At 47.2% G+C, this 6,081-nt stretch overlaps 1 long non-coding RNA gene across 1 annotated transcript; it reads right to left on the bottom strand.

Moving 5' to 3' along the window:
- Positions 1–480: 480 nt before the first annotated feature.
- On the bottom strand, positions 481–2,531 carry LOC115616845. Its single transcript, XR_003994417.1, has 3 exons — positions 2,332–2,531; positions 1,045–1,231; positions 481–543 (listed from the first exon to the last, which is right to left on the bottom strand). It is a non-coding gene; the product is annotated as an uncharacterized LOC115616845 (long non-coding RNA).
- Between the last annotated feature and the right edge of the window lie 3,550 nt (positions 2,532–6,081).

Here is a 6,081-nt window from a genome sequence, read left to right as displayed (position 1 = left end):
AAATCTCTAGGTAATTTCTGTTTGATTTATCATGCTTTGGCAATCATAATGTAAACCCAGGCTGAGCATAATGAACAGAATCAAACATGCTTTTTTTGGGTGTTTTTTTCCCTTTCTGCTCTAAAAATCACAGCAGAATATAGTCATGGAAGAGACAAAACAGGAGGAACTCCTGCTCTGCCGGTGGTGAACAGGGAATCTAATTGTAAAGGTTTCTTCCTCCATGGCTGAGTACATGTGAGACTGCAATTTGTTAATCACAATATTTAAGCTCTCCTTGGCAACACAGAACTAGTGCAATGGTCCTCTCCTGCTCTGCCTGAGGTGTGAAGGTAACACACATCACGGGCTAACTTACGTCTAAGATGAGTCACAAGCTGAGAATGTGAGAAAGCCCAAAAATCACTTCCCTGGTCAAGAGCTGCTGCTCCCCTGTCCCAGCAGGTTTGGGGTACACGTGGGTGAAGCCCAAGGCATCGTATCCAGGTGAGTGCTGCCCCATAGCACTGGTTATCTCTGGGGTTCTTGGCTCCATGGCAGGGGCTGTGGACACAAAAGCAAAGCTGGTATTTAGGAATTAGGTCTCCAGTAGCCCCAGATGGTACCACTGGACTCTGCTCAGGGCTGGTTTCTTCCCTTTGGGGACAAACTGAGCCTTTGCCCCATGCTGCAGATGTTAACGGGGCTTTTGAGAGTACGCAGATTTATACTGAGGTTGGGTCACTAGAAATCATCAACTCCAAGAGACTAATAAAACCGTTCTAAAACACATGTGTGTTATTTAAGGAACCCTGGGAGAAAGCATGGAGAAATTGCTCTTCTCCAGCACGGCTCCAGGTGGAGCACCTCAAAAGGCAGAGCAATCCCTGTGAGCACTGGGGAGCCCCATGAGTCTATAAAGGCTGTTAAGGCTGCTCTGATCCTGCCATCAGGAAGATGCCATGAACATCCTGACCTGGACACCCACAGTGATTTCAGTGGGGACCAGGGTCCTGTCTCAAGTGTTTGAAGAACATCACTGAAGTGTGAAGACACAAAACTCACCCAGTCTCGCATCCCAGGCCAGCATCTCATCCACTTCAGGATCCCAAGAAGATAAAGTCCTAGAGTACAAGTTTTCCTGGCTCATTTGCAACCTCTTCTCCCCGAAACAGGAGCTCCTGGACCTTGTACTCAGCAGCTTTCCCCAACATAACACCAGGGGCTGTCAGTTAGCTGAGGAAGGCATCTCCTGTAGAGGAAGAAGAAACGCTGCAATTCAGGGCAGGCAACACATCCCTCACCAATACATTCCTCACCAAGGCCCTGCTGGCAGGTGCTAAACAGACATGCTCCACTTAATACCCTGTGCCACTTGCAACATGTGTGAGATACAGCAAAGAGGAGGGTTTATCCCTTGCTATTAAACATAGGAGCAGTGAGATGGGGTTAGCAGGGGACCAAAACCGAGCACGGCAAACAAAGCACATCAATGGGATGAAGACAGGTTGCTCTGGCATGGGAGATACCATCAGCCACCCAGCCAGTAGCAGAGGGTGGCCACCCCTCCAAACCAGCACTAGGCGCTCAGGCTGCAGGTGGAAAATGTATTGGGAAAAAGCAGAGGAGGAGAAACGGGTTCAGGGTGGGATTGAAATGCATTCCAAGACAGCCGCACCTGGGGGCGGTTGCTGGCAGCCTCCTGATGTGGTGGCAGCCTGATTTTGTAGGGAATTTTACTTCCTCATGATCACAGACACAACGTGGGAAGTGTGGCAGAGGGGGAACTGGCTCAGCGTTCAGCCTTGCAGCAAGCAACAGGCATAGAATCTAATGACTGCTGCTGGTTGAAGGCGATGCTAACATGAGGAATTGTGCTTTATAATATACAGGGTGTGAAGGTGGAAAAAATCCTGTACAAGTTCAGGATAAGCTCTCAGAACAACAAATCCCACTGCAGGAGTGTGTATTCCTGTGCATTCCCAAGCACAGCCTTGGCTCTCCAGCACCTGGGAAGAGCACAGTGGATGTGCTGTGATTTAGGATGCTGCCTTTCAGGGTCCTCTAATTTTGGGGTGCAGCACTTCCGTCCCAGGGACCCCTTTGCCCTCACCAATTTCATTACTAGACCCCTGAGACCTGCAAAGCAGACCCATAATAATGTCCTCTCCATTGCCTCTGCGGTCACACTATTCTGCTGAGCAGCCTGTCTGATCTTTTAATCCCTATAGGGGATGTCTGGGATGTCCCCAGACACCAAGAAGCCCTTGGGCTGGGGACTGCTAATACATCTTGCATGGCTCTTCCTTCTGAGGGGAGGACATTGAAGCAGAACATGATGTTGTGGCTTACCTGTGGTCAGGAAGGAGGTCCCTGTAAAGCTGGACAATCAACCTGCTCTTCCATGGTCACCCAGTTCTTCCTTGGGAGACTCCTCATTGCTTATGGTTCATCACATGCTGCTCATGAATGCTCCTACTGCATTTGCTCAACAGCCCAAGCAGGCAGAACCTGCAGAGATGTGATCTCTGAAAGCACGACCTGATACAAACATATAAAATATAAACAGAGATATAAACCTGCTAGTTGCCCAGGGAATCAAATGAAATCAGTTCAACTCAGCCTTCCCCATCTTTCCTTATTGCTTAAGCAATAAAACCACTCTCTATATAAATATCTCATTTCAGGTGTATAGCAAAGCAAGTCATTGAGCTAACTAACAGGTTGCTTATAGTAGTAAGCGAGCTCTGCCCAGTGCAGGGGTGTTGTGGGGCACCAGCTCTCTCACATTAGTAACTGCTATATATATAGCACTTTATCAAACAAATAGCTCTCCACCAAGGGATAGGCACAGGTGTACACCATGACCTTACTTGGAGCTGTGGTGGCTCCCTGCAACAGCACAAAGTCTTCTCCTTCCCATCCAGTGGGTGCTGGCCCAGCGTCAAGGGAGGTTTCTCACATCCATCCACATCATCCTTCTTCCCTACTTACACACTTAATAGCCAAGTCCACCTTGCAGGACTGATGAGGATCCAGGGCAGCTGCCAAGAGACAATGTCCAAAACATTCATTATGAACCTGTTTAATGAGCATCTCTGCCCCAGGTAATGTCCAGTGATGAGAATACGTAATGCTTTGCAACATGACAGCCCACCGAGGAGGGAGCTTTAGGTGAAGTGAAACAATCCTCTCCCCTCTGCTCGATCACAGTTTCAGCCAGGCTCATCTGCATTAATCTTACACTCATTAAAATCAGTTGTTCTGTTTCTAATTCAGCCAGTGCTGCCAAGCTCAAGAATTAAACATTTATGAGTCCATGTCCCTGAGAAAAAAAGAGCCCATAAGTTCATCTCGAGCAGCATGGATTTTTAATACAACCATAAAAACGTCTCACTGCTCCTTTGTGCTTGAAGCTTTCAGCTTGCATCCTGATGAGGCACAGGGAAATGAATAAAAGCTGAGATTTCTACACAATTGTGTGACTCCAAAGGCTGGTGCTTCCTGGAGGCATCCTCACAAATTGCACCACTTATATGAAAACCAAAGACCTAGCAACACAGGAGGGACGAGCTCATTTGGTTCCCCTTATCCTGCCTCAAAACAAGTATTGTTGCTGAAGTGACATGAAGTCCACCCTGCAGACCACAGGGCAAGCTGTCCACTGGACTGCATTGAGGTCAGGAGCGTGGAAATGCCATCAGTAATACTTGTCCAGCCTTGGTCTGCATAAGCCCTACGTGTTCTCAGCATCACCCAGCCCCTCTGGAGCCGTGAGAGCAGCATTACACCCATAAAAGAGACACAATACCTGGTGTAGACACAGCCACGGTCAGCAGAGAGCAATGGACAGGGCTGTGGGAAAAGCCAAGGCAACACATCACAACAGGTCGTGCTTTGGTTGGCCTCCAGCATCCCCTCCAATGCTTGTGCCATCTCTGTGCCCGTCAGTCCCCTTGTCCAGCTTCCCAACACCCATCCAGTTATTTCTGCCTTTAAAGTCTACATGGACAATGAGGACTTACCTCTCCAGTGAGCAGACAGACGCTCTCATGGATGCAGAGCAGCACCCAGGGGGAACGCACAAGTTAATAGTTAAAGTCAATAATTACTTCTTAATTCTGGATATGTATGTGTAACTAGGTGTGATTTTTAATATGCTCCTAATTAAGGTCACCAATGGTAATAGCTGGAGACAAAGCCAATAAACACCATCTATTTGAAGCAGATGAGGACTCAGAAAGGGCTCTCCAGTATGTTTTCTCAATAGACAAAACTAAACAACTTCTCAGAGTGTGCCAGAGCCCTCCCAGCCCGTGAAAACACCCAAACAGGCTTTGCTGGCCCAGGCTGGATGATGAGGCTGTGCTGTCTGGGTCTCTCTCCACAAAAGCTGCCGTTTTCCCTTGGAAAAAGGCACCATGTTTACAAAGTAAAGCTCAAGCAGGAAAACATCAACCCAGGCCAGTGCAAAACCAACCCTGGGAAAAGGTCCGGATTAGCTCCTCTGGAGCCGAGCAGGGATCGTTTCCTGAAGAAGAAGGAGCATAAATAAAGATGGGTTGTCAGTGAGCGCTAGCGAGTGTTTCTGCAGTTATTTATAGAAGGCATTCATTTCCTTCAGGATCTGGATAAATATCCATTAGCTTTCAAGGTGATGAATCAAGTATTAATTAACCTGCTGGGGGGAAAAAATAGAATAAGGATATTAATGTTTTAAAAGGAAGCTTCCAGCTGAGGGGAAAAAAGGAAGAGAGCTAATGTGAACTTTTCAAATAGCACCTCATTGTACTGGAAAGGAGCAATGGGCAGGGAATAGACCTGCTGGATACAGTGACTGGGAACATCAGACTCTGCTTTGGTAACAGGCAAATAAAAACTCTGTGATCTTGGCATGTCTGCAGAGCTTCAGGATAGAGAAGAGCTTGTAGTGAAAATGCAATGGGTGTTTTATTCCTGACAGCAACAGCATCCACCCCTCTTAGAGCTGCCACCAGGTACCAGAGCCAACACAGAGCTGCTCTCCCCAGGAAACCATCGCACAACCTGGCAGAGTGGGAATAGTTATTTCTCCTTCAGACACTGATGCAACAACTGTTTTGCCCTCCAAGTTCCCTCTAAATGTTCAAACTACAAACTGGACCTTTCTTTTAGTGCGAGCAATAAACACCCAGAGCAGCCATCAGGAGATCAGCAGAACAACCTATAATAGCCAGAACATTGTTCTGTAATAGCCAGAACATGCTCTGACTATTACACCCTCACGTAAACAGGAGGAGACCTTGGCTTTCTCACTCCCCACCTTCCCTCCTTCCTGCTCAGGGACCACCTGAGCTAACTCTTCAGTTTTCGGACTTCCCACAAAGCAGCAGCATCCCATGGAGACCAGTGAGGCTCTGCATCAGCATGAGTAACACAGGGAAAAGAGAAATACTTCACAAAGAAGATATTGTTTTCAAAGCAAAAAATGCCAAAATGAGATATGACACCAAAACTGGACAGCAAAAACAAATCCCTTTCCTGGTGGCACCAATACAAGACCTGCAAGACCACTGTACCATCCATACCATCAAGCTCCCGGCGCATTGGCCTGGGATGGTTTGGCTGCATCCCTCCTCCTCTCTGCACAGCAAGGCAGCTTCCAAGTGACATAAATCAGAAGCCTGGGCTGATTATTTTGCAACCTGAGACACAGCTCTCCCATAGCTGAGGAAGCACAATGTTTAATGGAGCACAAAAGATCCTGTATTAGATGCGGTCTTCAGGATCGACTTCCTTTGCCATGCCTGTGCTCCATGTACCCAAATCTTTAACAACTTCAAGCTTTTTTCTTTATAATTTAAGAAAAAAACCCCAGCATATGCAGGCAGCTTGTTCCTGCCCATTTTTAGCTTCTTTTTCCCCCCTTCTTCATATTCCCCAGCTCTACCCACACATACCCACACTGCAGACAAACTATCCTAAAAACATGGAGAGAGGTCTAAAAAAACAGCAGTAATCCAGGGCGTCATCAACTTCCAGGAATGCCAACCGGCCTAAGAAACCACAACTTCTTTGTTGTTATTTTTTCTATGGGGGTTTTTTTAGTCTTTTACAATCTTG

This window comes from Strigops habroptila, chromosome 14 (genome assembly GCF_004027225.2).
Source record: "Strigops habroptila isolate Jane chromosome 14, bStrHab1.2.pri, whole genome shotgun sequence".
NCBI classification, from domain to species: domain Eukaryota; kingdom Metazoa; phylum Chordata; class Aves; order Psittaciformes; family Psittacidae; genus Strigops; species Strigops habroptila.
The sequence above is the reverse complement of the archived record's forward strand: the minus strand, read 5'-3'. Positions and strand labels throughout refer to the sequence as shown.